Consider the following 16,459-nt stretch of genomic DNA (forward strand, 5'->3'; position numbering starts at 1 on the left):
AAAACAACTATTGCAAGTAAAATAAGACCAAAAGTAAAAATAATAATTATCTAAATAAAGACGAACACGCATAAAATAGTTTTAAAAAAAAAGCAACATGTAAGTAAATATTAAGTAGGTATCAAATAACTACAAATTAAAGTTAAGATCCACAAGGAAATATTTATAAAGTCATTGTGTTAGAGCGAAAAGCGCAAACACAAAAGTTATGTAATAACACACTCTAAACTTGCAAAAAACTAATCAGAACCTGTAAAAGAAGACGGAATGGGGATGTACATTAAAACATCTCTTTAATTTTTTTCTGGTGATTAGTATACATTACAACATGAACAACATGATACAAACACTAATGTAACAAATATACCTGAGTTGGAAAAGAAAAGAACGCCGTTAAGAATGATGACGTCGCGGCCTCGGACGTATCACGTACAGCATGGGACATACTGCGTGGGATGGGCTTCAGCTATTAGGAGAAAGAAGGAGGACAAGTGGGGGAGGAAAGAGCATAAAAAGGCCTGCAGTAGTTGCTGCAGGGCTCTAGAATGCTGGGACTAGAAGGAGGGTAGTCACAATAAGAAATTTGAGACCGCCAAGCGCTTTCTCTCAAGGGATAGTAAAAAAGTTAGTAAAGCTCAAATGTAAGTTATCAAAGAAGTTGTAGGAAAATATCTATTACGCTTGACACAACGATAACAGTTTTTTGAAAAACTGATATGTTATTTATGACAACTTTATTATTTCACGACGGACTGAGTACACTGTTTTCCGTCTGGTTGATATTTTATGTGGCATTATATCTTTTCACAAAATCACTTTCAAAAGCCACTCTACTTAAAATTATGATCTAAGATTCGGTATAGGCCTTATTGAGACTCTGTCCTTCAATGCTACACAATTAAAATATTTAATTTTAAAATTTTTTAGCACATTCTCATTAAAAGAAGATCAGATTAACTGTGCCGTTTACTTCTTTTTCATCTCCCATATAAAAAGTATTTAGGCTATTTGATTAATACCATAAGAAACTAGATACCTCAAAAAGTATTCTGTAATTATTTTAAAGTATATTATTTAAACATTTACGAGTACTAGCGAGTTCAACACAAATGCATTTTCTGTAATCGAGTGGGTGGATGTTTTAAAGCTAGGTTAGTATAGTGGACTTTGTTACGGCGATTTATGCTCATACACGTGCTCTCCCCTAACGATTAAAAGATTTGACAAACAATTATTTAAATAAATAACACATAAATACAACTAAGCCAATTAGTTGTACATGTACGACCGCATAATCATTCACACAGATGAGATCTTTACCAGCGTCTTTCTTTTATTACATTATATTCCGGTATGCTTGCGACAAACTCAAAAAAAAGTTCGGCAAGACATAGTACTGTCTTCTGCTCACTTAGTATCTCCATCTGTCTCACTCATTTCCCAACTCACTGCTCCACAGCTCCAACAGGTATAGTAATAACTAACAGTTAGAGTACTCATTTTTAATAATTTTATAAACTGAACGTTTAATTACTTTTGAGAATCACTATTGCTTTATTAACTGTGTGAATATTATAAGTAGGTTTTTTTAAAAGCTTATTTAGTATGCAGTGTAAGGGTAGGTCATGCTATACACATTTTTAATGAGATATTGCCGAATTGTTATCAAGTTTACCGTCTAATCACCTGTTACGGCAATACGAGCTGGTGAATTAAAATTGGTGAGAACTACTAAGTTGACGAGTAGGAATGCTTAAATTACAACTAGGGTTACTGTATTGGTTTTAGCTTTGTAAATTTTGATGTGAAAATATCTAATGAGTGGTTAAGGGAGTATCCCCACTATTGACTAGATTTGCTGTAGAAAACTATAGTACTGGCATAGTTTTCAATGCGTTGTATACATGTACATGTGAGTTGAAACCTAGCTTTTTACTTGTTTTTTCGTTTATAAGTAATTTTACATCCATTAAATGGTTAGTTAAAGAACAATAATGTGATCCTTGTAGATATATATCCGTCTCATAAGACAATATGACCTTAATCTTGACGTTATTTATTGAGATATTAAGAGATGAAGATGCAAAAAATCACGTGCACCCATTAGATGCCATGTTCAATTGAAAGATACATTTTCATTAATAACTCACTTCCAAGGCTGTGAACAGTCTTGAAATTTTAACTAAAGCTTTGTCTTGCCATTATTTACCTACATTTTAAATATCATTAAAATCTTGACGTTACTATACATAAGGGGGATACTCCCTTAAGGCACATCTGACGATACACGAGCACGAGATCAAATCAGCAAACAAGTACGAGCAAGCAAGAGAAAGAGGTGCGTAAAGAGGAGAAGAGTTTAAAAATGTTTTGGTGATTTTAAGGGAGATAGATAAAAGTGTGCACGTGTTAGTGCATACGTACCTGATCAGAAACTTTCTGAGGATACCTACACTTAACGGAAGGACCTCATGAGATATGGCTACTGTGGACCTATACAGGCAAAATAACGGAGTGTTGTGCAGGCCCTCTTTGAGAATTCTCAATAGCCTATCTTATCCTTTCGGGACATCATATACATACGAATATATAGATATACAAAACGTAAATGCACAAACACAGTATATATTTTTATCACGTTTTTGCAGTAAATAACTACAGTGAGTAAATTTTGTAAAAAAAAAATAACAGGTAAAGTCAACAAAAAGACTTGGCTTAGTATTTTACTAAAAGACGTCTAATTGTTTATTTATTTAAAATTAAATAAGACTAAGCACATAATAAAATTATTATTATTTAAGTTTACTTAAACCATAATTACCTCTAGCTTCTGGCTGCTCATTGTACTATTTTCGTAACAATATTGATTATGTATGCATGATGTATATACGACAAAAGATGCTTCACATATGGTTAGGTACGCGGCTATTCAGGATACCGAAGAAAGGCCTCTACTAAGCCCCATTACTTAGCCTCCGTAGGTCCTCAGTAAGCTATTTAGGTATCCTTAAACAGGGTCTCCTGATAATCTGATCAAGATTTCTGATCGGGTAGTATGTGCATTCATTGTACCAGTTGAAAATGCATCAAAACACATGTGAAATGAGTCGCACAAATACACATTTATCAAGAGCCAGGTTTTTTGTTCTTATACGTGAGTTTAAATTTTATGCATGGAGTAATTAGAAATTACGACCCAGTTCATATGGCCACCACATAACTGTGGTATGCCTATATATATTATCTGCCAGTGGTGTTGGTCATTGTACCAACTTATGGTATTACACCTTTTATAAACTCGTTATTTTTACTACTACTGAGGAAAAACCTTAATTTTTTAATAGTTATTAACCTTCTTAATTTATTTAATAACATTATACTAATAATGTTAATAGTAATACTCATAAATTTAAATTTATCTTACACTTTTAGTATAGTAGATATACTGATCAGGGAGACCAGATTTTCAGTTTTCTTCATGAAGCACACTGATGTATACCATGCCTCCAGTAACTGTAATCTCTAATTTCAAGCATACTGTTACTGTGTAGATCTTACTATTATTTAAAGAGAAATCATTTGTGTAGGTGTCCGCAAAAATTTTAAAACCTTGTTACCATCGCTAGTGCTCGTGTGCGAACTGGCACGTGTGCGTCAACGGTTTATCTCGCGCAATAGTATCGTAATGTACTATTTTACATACGTTATGTATTCTAAGGGAATAAATAATTCTCGTTATTACTTTTTGTCAATGACTTGTTTTATAATAATGATTATTTACTATTATGTTATCTACAATATGAGAAGGTGTGAATAAGAGTATATGTTCTCAATCTAGATCCAAAATCAGATGGTACTGTTTTTAGTATAGATTCTGTAAGTGGCATTATAAGAACTGAATCTGTATTAGATTATGAAGACCGTAGCTCCTACACACTTTCTATTAAAGCAATGGATGGAGGAAAACCATCGCTATACAGCATTTGGATTTTGCGAGTGGATGTTCTTGCTTTGACCGATAGCCAGCCGATATCCAAAAGTAGAAGTTTAACTTTCAGGGTAAGTCAAAATTTGAAAATTAAGAATACTTTACGAATAAAGGTTCCATTAACACTATAAAAAAAGTACTTTTCTTTTCAAGAGGGGTCTCCCGATGCTCAAAGGAATGGTTGGTAGAGGTTCTTCATTAGTTTTGTATTACTTAATTATTTATCTTTCACAAATAATTACTCTAAAAATGTACATTGTACATTTGCTTAACTAAAAACTTAGTCACCCACATGCCGCACCCACATGCAGAAAACGAGTTAGAATAAAAAGAACTTTAATACGTGTTGGCTTAATGAACTAAGTAACCATATATTTTAAGTACCCTGAGAAAATTCAATACTAAATTTGTCTGAGAGTTGGTAGCTTTACCTATATATTCTTATCTAATACCTAAAAATACAAAAAATCTCTGAAGTAAAATTAAGTTTAACCTTTGACAAAACTATCTAAAATCCATAAAATTTGGTTGGTTTTTATATTCAAAATTTTAAGTTAAAGATTCCGGTGAGCGTACAGTTGACAAAAATTGTGAATGTGATTCAACACATCTGTAACTGATTTAAAGACCCCCTAAAGAACAAAAAAATAGATTATCATGACATAATACTTGAAGAGAAACTTTGGTAAAAACTTGGAGTAACAATTTTATCACTATACATAAAAACCTAGAGTCCAACATCTTCCCCTTTAAAGAAACGTTAATAATCTAGTAAAAATGCCAAGTACATAAAAAGTAATGCAGTAACAAACATTATGAATACCCAGATAATTCATAACAAAATAGTTCTAATAGGCTTAACAGGAGCATATGTTCTTAACAACGGCTACATTGCCTGCATTTTTACAGTAGTACAAGAGTACTCGTGCATACTCTCTGTTCCAAAGATTTATAAATTTTTGCTATCATCGTGCCTGTGCTAAATGATGGATGGTGTTAATATTATACTACTTATATGAATTCAATTGACACTTATCATTTCTCTAAAGCCTTAACATTTTTCCCGTCCGTTTAATAACTTCGTTATAATATTCTTAATATTCTTATTCAAATCAACTTAAGTATTATCAACTTCATAATTTATGTAACTTTCTTTCAAAGATTGATACTAAGTTTCAATGTACATAGATTCTTCATAAGAGTTTCAAACATAGTAATTCAATTCCCTAGAATCATCTTCATTTATCCTTATCAGAAAAAAAGTCGTTTTATGAAAGTCAAGTTACATAAGTATTTCTTACAACTTTTAACTCACTAAAACTCTCTGATAACACCACAAATTTAGTTCATGATGTGGATTTTTAAGAAAAAGTATGCTTCTTAGATTACTAATAAATTAAATTTCTATACGTTTTAATAACATATGCTGTTGTTGATTTTCTCTCATGAATATCTCTAGCCCTATCAGCATGAAGATAGAAAATTATAACATCATTAATAAAATTCTTTTTCAAAACTAACCTTAAATTTTTTGTCAAATACAGTTGCTTAAAAATCCTTAAAGCTCATTTATAATGAGCACTGTCATCACACATAAGAAAAATATTAAAATTATTAATTGACACTGAAGTTTAGTTCCTGAGCTGCTATACAAAAGAGCTCTAATTCAGTTTCTGTATTTTATTTTATCACATCATTATTATGCCTATTCTGGCTTGATAGTTTGTTTCATTGGTGTTGCATAAACTCTAAGATTTATATCAGAAAACTTTTTTGCCATATATACAGTACAATCTACTAAATGTATAGTAGTTATTTCTTTATCTATTTAATAATTAATTTTAATACTTAAGTTAGTTCTTAAATTGTTTAAATGTTTTATTAAAATTTTTTTAGGTAGTTATATCATGATAAAATTTAATCTTTCCTAATTTTTGCAATATATTATTCAACTATCTATAAAATTAACTAAATGAATAATGTTTTTATGGTTCTTGTAACCTAATGTATGTTGATGCCAAAATACTCCCACGAAGCTCTTATGCTTTCTAATAATCCATGCAATGCTTTATCTAATTCTAACAATTTTTTAGTACTATTCTCTTTTTACCAAAACATTTCTACGAAGCTCTTAAGATTTCTATTAATTTATGCAATGCTTTATCAAATTTAAATACCTTTTTAGTACTATTTTGACAGCTTTGTGGCTGTTTGACATGAACCTCAGATTTAAAATTACCATTAAAAAAAGGCGTTTTTAAGCATTAATTTGTTGTATCGTTAACCTTTTTTTAAAAATTAATTGGACCATGAGATTTTTTGACAATGTTGATGAAGCCTTGAAATTGTATGGAAAACAACCTGACTGTTTTAAAAAATAAATTAATGTGCAGTTACGCACACTCAGAGAAAGTTGTCAAATAACTATGCATATACTCGAAGGTATAATCTTAAAGTTTGAAGGTTGAATGTATGAAACTGATATTTGATTGGATAGATGAATCAAAGAAATTGAGAAACAGCAGAAAAAGTTCATGCAAGACTTTAAAGATACTATTTATGCGTCATAAATGTCATTCGGTCAGACTCTTCACGACATGGAATCAGGTATAAACATATACAGAAATATGATAAATGGATCTTTAGAAAGTAAGGGCTTGTTATCTCGATAAGTACTTTGATTACAAATGATGCTAATAAAACTCAAAATACTTGTAAAATTGAGTCAGCAGAATATAAAAGATCAAATTAAAGTAATTATTACGAATAAAGTAACCTCTTTGAAACCAATCACATAAACAGAGTAGAAATTCATGATTGTGAAGAAAATTTCAAGTATGAATATAAATTACACCCTAAAATGCCTTTTAATTATTTACAATCTCAACGAGATTAATCAAGAATAGAGAAAAATAAAGTAAAAGTTAGCGATACCTTTATAAACCATGTCAAATCAAGTTAGCTTACGAAATGTATGCAACTATCAAGTCAAATAAATGTGATTTCAAAAATAACGTGAAACTAAAAAGTTAAAGATAAGTATTATTTCAACTGTGAATAAACAGAAACTTATTATTTTTATGGAAACTAACTTCGGAAAATATTCAGCATTCAATTTTGTTAATTGGTTCAAAGAACTAGTTATAATGTCTGTACCAGATACTCAAAACTTAAATTTCTTATCTCACCATAATACTGGAAAGGGTTTAATATGTAAGAGCATTAAGAAATTTATAATTAACAGGTAACCTTCACTAACTCTTTTGCTGATGCAAATGCCATGTAAACAGGTAAATCGTTGGTAAGATGCCGTGGTTTTGATAACCAAGGTCACAATGTACAATATTGCTCATACAGAAGCAATTAAGTCATAAATTTTTGTTTGTTTGTAAGAAGAATGCTCCTCAAGTTACCGTGGTTTGCGCTTAAAAAAAGACAAGCGGTGTTTATACAAAAATGGCATTTCAAAAAAAAAGCTTTGGGAGACGCTTTGGTCGAGAGATTATGGCAAGTTGGTTCAAATAATAATAAAAATAATAACAATAGTTCAAATCAGCACAAGTGGTCTGACAAAGGTTAAGTATTTACATTTCCATCGCAATAATACTAAAAATGAGCATGACAATCTGAACAACAGTTTACGCAACATCTGTAATTCTAGCAGTACGAAGCGATCTAAAATTCATACGCTACATAAATCTGAAGGCCGAAACCCTTATAAAAAACACATGGGTAAATAAACTGTGTGTCCTTCTCTAGTTTTAGTATGGGTATGAAAATTGTTATTTCAATAAATAAGCCTGTTGATAAGTTTGGTGCATACACATATGCTACTAAGAGTTTGTCAAAGTCAAATAACCATTAAAAAATTTCTAAATAAAATTCAGGTACTATTACATTATCTAACTAAATACTACTTAATGATTTAACAACAACTCAGGAGCAAGCTCAAAATTGAAGAGAGAGTAGGAGCGATCGTCGCGAAACATGATAATAAACCTTTGAAAGATCAGGATGAAAATCTTTAATCATTGCATAAATTTTTAAAAATAAGAATATTTTCTTTATGTATATACTAAAATTATAAATATAATTATTCAAAAATCCAATAACTCTCTAATGACTAGTATATACTTACAATCTAATTGATTGATCAAGTTTGATGTTGATGAACCGATAGAAGATAGTCAAACAAACTTTGCTAAACAGTTTGTTATTTACTTAAACGAATATTTAGAAAAGTATCAGCCCAGATATTAAACTTAAAAAGGCAACAGATGCAGTAAATAATAAGGATTTAAATAAAATATGGTTGGATAAGGATACAGCCAAATCGACTAATTTCATGCAATACTTCAAACTTAGAAGCAGCTTTTTGCGATCGAAAAATTAATAATACTAACGAAATAGTTAAAGAGGTCAAGCCAGCAAACGAATCTTTAAAAACTAACAATATTAAATATAAAATATAACAAGAGTAAAGAGTCTTGAGACCCCTGACAAAAACGAAGCTGCCTTATATACGTGGTAGTAAAACATTTTTCAACAATAGTTTTAAAACTAATGTGTGTAATTATGTGTATAAATAATTAGTAAAATGATCAGCCCAAAAGGTAAAGCAGGGACTTAAACTCGTCAACTCAGGATTCGCGAAACTTTACGCTGACCGCTCAGCCACGACCGCCACGGGAGCGACTATTCAGACCGTGCATCAGTTTGAAGGAACGCCACTACTAATAACAGTTGGAGTCACTGGACTGGAGATAATGCATAAAAGTAAGTGACAATTTCTCATTAATAATTTATTCTCACAAATTTATAGTGTTAGAAGACGTTTGTATAAGTAACAATGAATTCTCGATTATCTGTGATAACTTTATTCATTTTTCCGAAAACAAACATTAAAAAAAATATATAACTTTACACCCACATTATACGTCAGCAGCATACACCGATGCACAGTTTTGGTAATAATTAATTAATCAGCAAAAAATCAGTATATTTATTTATGTAATAATAAATGTTATCATAAAAACAGGCCTTAGGAATATCACACACTTAATTTGTTTTAACTCTGAAGCGTTAAAAAAAGGTAAACAGTTGGTTGAAAGTAGTCATGTGTGCGATGTTACAGAATTTCAAGGTGATGGAGTTAGCAATTTGATAAGTGCCGTCGTAATTAGGCAGACCTCGGTAAATTCAGCTTCCTACAAAGTTTACCTGCACGTACTTTTTTTTCAGATTATTTTGAAAATTGTCTAAGTTACAATGCACATGAAAATTACCTTTATTTACAGTTGGATAATCATCGAAAAATACATGATGTAAGTTGTAAGTGTGTGGCGAATCAGAGTAAAAAATGCAAACATATTTCTGCTGTGATATATTTTGTAAATAATAGTGAAAGTCAAAGTAAAACAGACAAGGAACAAGTTCGGGGGAAACCAACAGCTCGACAGCTAAGAAGTGACAAATATCCTAAAGGAAAGTTTTGCTTTGAAATGTTCCGAAAGAAATCAGTTGTTACTGTTGAAGCCTGTGATTTTAAATTAGAAAATTTAAAGGAACAATCAGCTTTAAAGTCAAGTCTGATTAAACAAATTAAAGATAAAAAACATTATTTCATCGAAAGCATTATTGATTCTCTGCTGAAAACAGTTTTTTCTACTATTTATAATCTTGAATGTGCAGCATATGTTCAAAACACATTTATGTTTAAACAAGATCATATAGAGCATAAAGCTCAAAATATAACTGTTTTTAAAACTTTGAGTGAAATTAATAAAAGTGAGATAGTCTTATCACAATATGGAATTGAAGATTTATGTGCAAGAACGTTGGGTCAGTCTTCCTCCTCACTCTGGTTTCAAGCCCGAAAAATGCGAATTACTGCTAGTAATAATGCACATAGGATTAAGAGTTTAAAAAAAAAAAGTGCTAGTCTGGCAAAAGATATGATAATAGACAAGAAAGTTGATACGCCGAGTGTAAAATATGGAATTAAATATTAAAAGATAACCATGCAGGAGTATGAGCAGCATTTTAATGTGAGTGTCAAGGCTCTAGGTATACTTGTTTGTGATAAACAATCTCGGCTTAGTGCAAGTATTGATGGAGTAGTCGTTAAAGAGGATTGCATCAGCAGATTACTGGAGATTAAGTGTCCCTACTCCTGTGTAATTCGTAGTATTGTTGACATTGACAGAAAAATGTGCAATATAAAGTATTGAATAATCTATAATAATAATTTAGAGTTGGCAAAGAGCTCCATGTACTATACAAAGTGTCTAAAACACTTGTAAGTCACTGGATTAACAGTCTGTGATTTTTATGTTTACTCGCCCATGGGTTCTGTTCTAGTTCAGGTACACAGAAATGATATATTTTTAAGTGAAGTTACCCTACCTGTGAAAATTTTCATTTCCCATATTACCTACCAGAGATTTGTTCCAGATTTTTTTCAAATACGTGTGGCACTGATGCAACAATTGAAAATAGTCGATTGTTTACTGAAAGAAATATTGAAAATATAGAGCCTACTGTTTAAAACATAAAGAACGAATTTTATGTTATCACTATCAAACAATAGACTTACTTAAAGTATATTTGTATGATTATTGAAAGAGAAATGAAGTTATTTATATAACTACAACAAAGTCTGAAGTGAAAGTGTTTTCTGTATGATTTATTACATTTGTTGAGAAATGACGATTTTATTTATTGTCATATTGTTCTGAATTGTAGGTTAACATGTATTGTTTATTGAAAATAAAGTACAGAATAACAATTAAAAGTCTTGAATTGTGATTCTGTAATAAAAAATTTTGGTTTTAATAATTTTCTTTTCAAAAAGAATGAACCTACTCGAGTTTTTTCATGCGTTTTTTCAATTATTGGTGCTTGAAAATTTACTAAAACGCAGAAAATATGTAGTATATCATCTATGTATTCAAATAAGTGTGCATCAGGTATCTTGTTAAAAATATTAAACTATGTAATACGTTGCATTATTCTTTCTACGTGTATTATAACGTTTGTAATACTTTTTGGTGCTTCTCATTCTTTTTTTGTAAGCTCTGGATTATAAAGAAACGGTGGCATAATGACTAACACCCTTTTACTATTAGCTGCTATCCTTGTCCTTATCTCAGAAAAGCGTTTATTAGCTAGGACAACATCACCATCCTCTAGAAGACCGATAAGCCCACTCTCAATCGTAATTTGAGAATCACTTTTGTGCCCGCCAGCACACGAAGATTTGAAAGTTATCAAGCCACTTGGAGTACATCCGATCAAAATTTTAAAACGTTAAGCCCTTTTTGTAATGAGAGTAGGTAAGCACTCTACGGTCTACTCTTGCTGGTATTTCTATAGGAAACTCAGTGCAATATATGATCACCCTCACATTTAAATATTTTGGCTCCAAGCACTGAGGCACCATACTCATTACAGTATCTTTGTCAAGCCACTTGATTGAATTTCTGAGAGATGAGGCAACGTGTATCAAAATATCTTCAAAAATCCTGGCAACGGTACTTTGATGAATTTAAAAGAGTACACCAATAGTGGAGTATGAAATTCCAGTTTTTAATTTCATAAAAAAACTTAACAACCTATTTTTTTGTGATATTTTATAGTTTGGTTGTACAGGGCTTAGCTTCTCATTAAATAAGTTAAAAGTATAAAACGTGACGCCAGCTAAAGCTATCAACTCTTCATCAGCCTGTACAGACTTTATTCCTCTAAAAGCATTTACTTGTTCTCTTTTCCATCAGGACCAACGCTGGCATCTGTAAAGTGTTTGACTGGTGTCCCACACTTTTTATCAATGAATGTCTTTCAAGTTGCTGATTCCAGTGATTGCTGAATTGTAGATGCACTAGCAGCATTGTTAAGAGCTCTGTTCCTCCTATCCATAAATCTCGTAAATCTGAAATACGTTGGAATTAAACTTGAGCAAACTTCATGTGTATGTATACACATAGATTTCGATTAATAAAGCAACATTGGATATCACTTTTAAACAGCATTCGCTGCGTTAATTTTTTTTTTTTTTTTTTGCTTATAGTAGAGAAAATAGTTGGTACACAGCTGGGGCTAAACTGATTACTTGAGATAGAATTGCCTACGAAGTATTGACTGCATATTCTGTCGTTCTTGCTAGAATGCCAGAAGCTGCTATCAGAACTGAAAACATTTAATTTCAAAGTGACAACTTGAACGAAGTAGAAGCACAGAGAACCTTAATATTTTACGCACTTTTGTCGATTGACAGCTTTAATCCACAGCTCCCTCTGCTCCTGCTTGAACTCACCAACAGTAAATTTATGTTAATTTACTCCATCTGTCTTTGCGCTACTGTTACACTGAACAACACAGCACTTTCTTACACCCATATTTTATAAACGCTTAAATAATAGAAATCACAATAATCAAATATGACTTATTTCGCATATTTAACGTTCTTTTTGCCGTCTGCTATAGAAAATGTGCTCTGGATCAAAAACTAACGAGGCTTCATTAATATGTTATGACATTAAAACATTTTACAACCGTTATTGGCACTGTAAAGTTCATTTTTTTTTCATTTGTGTAACTGCAATTTCATAATATTACTACTATTTATGCGTACGTGATGATAACATCTATAAATTTGATGAAATACTGTTATTCTTTCCTTAATGAAGCAAAAATAACAGTAATTTGGCACCCCAGGTTTCTGATTTTTGCCACAACGCACGCTAGCGTTGACTCATTTATCCCCTCCCATTACTTGCACCTGGCCAATACAGGTGGCCCCCCATGTCTCGGCTTCACCTGAGACTCACTAAATGGAACACCGTAGTGTGTTAACATGTAATGTCAAACATCTGCTATTAAAAACCTTACATATATATTTGACACTTCTTAGAACAAAAATTTTCTTATTAAAAATTGGCCGTTGTGGCTGCCCGTGTTCCTCAGGGCTGTCTTCCCCGGCTTGCACTTGTAGTATAAAATTCTCTGACGGCACCAGGCCGAATGGTGGAGCAGCCACATAATTCTGAAGTGTTGGAGCAAGTTGTGCTAGATACGTCTCCTGGTATTCTACTAGAGACAGTATCGGTTACAATGTTTTTTTATTGGTGGTATTCACCAATCCTGGAGCTTTAGGATGGAAGTAGACCTAGGTCAGTTGCCCATTAGAGAAGTGTGTTGTCAGTAACTGGGATATTCGGCTGCACGACTAACATCAGCCTTCTCGATGCAGCACAATGTACTACCGGTAGTTGACTGCAAAAGTTTCCGGGACGCTTCGGCACATTATAACCACACTTATTTAATTATGTTGCAGGTAGCTTCAATTTCATGTCAACGCCACCTAGCTGATCCTACTGAACTAACACGAAACGCTGGCGTATTTTTGCATAACTTTAAGCTTATTTATTGCTATTGTTATTGTCTTTTTCAAGATACAAACTATAATAAAACCATTTAGGAAGTGTCAATAATCAATATGCAAAATTTCAGCAAGAGCGGCTGAGTAGTTTTCGTGGTTAGCAACTACAATGGTTTCAGTGACTTTGCTATAAATATTAGTATATAGATATACATGGGTCATTCTGCCAAAAACGATATTTTTCATGCCCCAGTTGAGGAAGTTAAGGAGAAAAGTTCAAAATAGAGACACGTGCCAAAAAAATTTATGTTATATTTAAGCATGTTAGGAGTGTAAATGAATTTTTCCAGATTTTTCACCAGGGGAAATTTTCGACAAAAAAATTACAAAATATTGACAGTTTAACACGGTACCTTATAAAAAAGCAAGGTAGGGTTTGCCTTTTAATAAAAATTGAGGTATATCGATCTAAAGACAAAATCATCAAGAATCAGTATGCAAAATTTCATCAAAATCGGTTCAGTAGTTTTCGCAGTTAGCGATTACAACGGTTTTAGTAACTTTGATTTTTATATTAAAGAAAGGGGTACTAAATAAATCACCATCGTGTGCTTACATGTTATGCGAAACGTCTGCAATTGAAAACTTTACATCTATATTTGACACTTCTCAGAACAAAAATTTTCTTATTAAAACATATTTGTTCGGAATCTATACAGTTTATTGGGTCGTATATGCCATAAAATAATCGTTGGCCTTGCGGGGCCGTTGATTTGCAAGTTTTTCCGTATAATCTATGAACAGGGCTATTTTCTTAAGCTGTAAAGACTTCAATTTCAAAAAAACATATATTTAAGCAAAATTTCGTTCTCTTATCTCACAACTTTATGACCACAGCAACAAAGTCCTTGAGCTTAATCAACAAAAATACAAATACATATTCTACCTATTTAGGAATCTGAAAGATTCAAAAGATCACTATGAGGGTTATAGTGAAAAGCTGATCTCTCATTTAATGAATTCTTTATTTATCGATTTTGATGCTGCCTATATCTCGATAAATGTTCAACGTCACTTTCTTGACGCCTAAAAATGTATTCGCTAGATGCATTTTTAAGTTTTCCTTCCAATTTGACTTCTTGTTACTTTTGGCATAGTTAAGACTTGTAAGCCCTTAAGGCTATTTGTTTCAACTTTATTATGTTGTTATATATTTTTTGGCAAGAATTTCAACGTCCTATGACCTTGAAAGGGCTGGTGAGCTTTTTAAGTAAACTCTTTCTTGACCAAAGTTTTGAGCAAACGTGATTGTCTCTATAACTCAAAGTGATCCTCTCTGGCCTGATATTGTAGCACCAGACTGATCGGGAGGAAACCTTCATCCAAATGGTAGTAAAGATGTATTTGTTGGAAAGAAAGATTAGCACGTCAGGTGGTCCTAAAAAGAACTGGTGAGGGTGATGGTTAGGTAGGAAACGTAAATACTCATAACGGCCCTGAAAAGGAGGTGGTATACCCCTGACAAAAGAATATCTCGTCTTCTGGTCGTTTTCCGAATAACCAACTGCTTATCGTTAATTGGGAAAATGGGCCTGGAGAATACCTTCTTTGTAGGTATGCTGTTAGGACGATCACTAAGAAAAAGGCCGTTGTGACTGCCCGTACTCTTCAAGGCTGTCTTCCCTGGCTTTCATTTAAAGTAGAAATTTCTCTGACAGCACCAGGCCAGATGGTTGAGCGGCCACAAAACTCAAAAGTGTTGGAGCAGGTTGTTTTCTGGCTAAATACATCTCCTAGTACTCCGCCGGACATGTTAACGTTCCGAATCCTTGTTTGTCCGTGGCACTCGATTATCTTGGTGATTCAGGGTAAAAACCGATGTATTTCGGTTGCCCACAAAAGTAGAGGATCTTCAGTAGCTGGGATGCACAGCTGCACTACTTTCATCTCTGTTTCTGGTGCAGTGTCGATTAGCGATTACGATATTAGACAACTCGATGGGGCATCTTATTATCACTCTTTACTATTTTTGATTGCGGGTGGCTTTAATTCTACCCCGACGCCACCTAGTGGATCCTACGGAACTAAAGTGCAAAGCTAGTTTATTTTAGCACAACTTTAAGCTCATTTACTGCTATTGATATTAACTTTTTCAAGAAAAAAACTGTGCAAAAACCATCTCTTCGCAGTTAGGTATTACAACGGTTTTAGTGACTTTGCTTTTTATATTAGTAAAATACATGGGTCATTCTGCCAAAAACGATATTTTTTATATCCCAGTTAATTGCAACGTCATGTAAGGAGATATCGATCTCAAAACAAAATTCAGATTATCAAAAAGTATTTATTTAGTTTCAGGATTAAATAAGGAATATATTAGCATGACAAGCTTGTGTCTCACTTATAAATTTACGTTTCAACGGCACCCAGTAGCAAGATACAAATTTTTTTATTTTTTCTACGACAAAAAATTTAGATGTTATTAAAATAAGCAAAGTTTTTCGCATTTAAGACTACCAAAAAAAATTGTAAATAATGCTTGAATGGTGTTGTAAATGCAGGATCAAAATTTGACTAAATAAACATCCAAACAAAAAATGTTCTCACAAATTCACGCAACTAAAATTTGGCATTTCAATTCAAACGTTTAATATTTGATGAAGCTTAAGAATACTGCAGGAATTTTTTTTCTATTTTTTTCGATCCTAACGAACCAGTTCTACAGGTTTGGGAATTCATATACTCGATCCCCCCAAAATAAAAACTAAGAGTCTATGATGCTAAAGAACGTCATGTATCAACTCGAAGCGTTTGTTAATTAACTTAGAAGAAAGTGGGTTAAAGTGTAGTTGTTTTGTATATGGTACAAGTGCAGTGGCAAGTTTAATTTTTATTTGATGCGTCACAGTATAAATTTTTTGAACTTTTATTGACAGCGTTGTTATCATGACTGTAATAAGATTTTAAATGAGCTCATAATGCTCGTATTTTTTTAAATAAAATAAAAAAATTGTAGTAAAAATTTTTCCTGTGCAGATCTGTCAGGGCCTAAGAAAGTTTTTATATTTTTGGTTACGGGCAATGAAAAATCT

This window comes from Copidosoma floridanum, unplaced genomic scaffold, assembly GCF_036245765.1.
Source record: "Copidosoma floridanum isolate Cflo_tuat_1 unplaced genomic scaffold, Cflo_Japanese_pri ptg000030l, whole genome shotgun sequence".
Classification (NCBI taxonomy): domain Eukaryota; kingdom Metazoa; phylum Arthropoda; class Insecta; order Hymenoptera; family Encyrtidae; genus Copidosoma; species Copidosoma floridanum.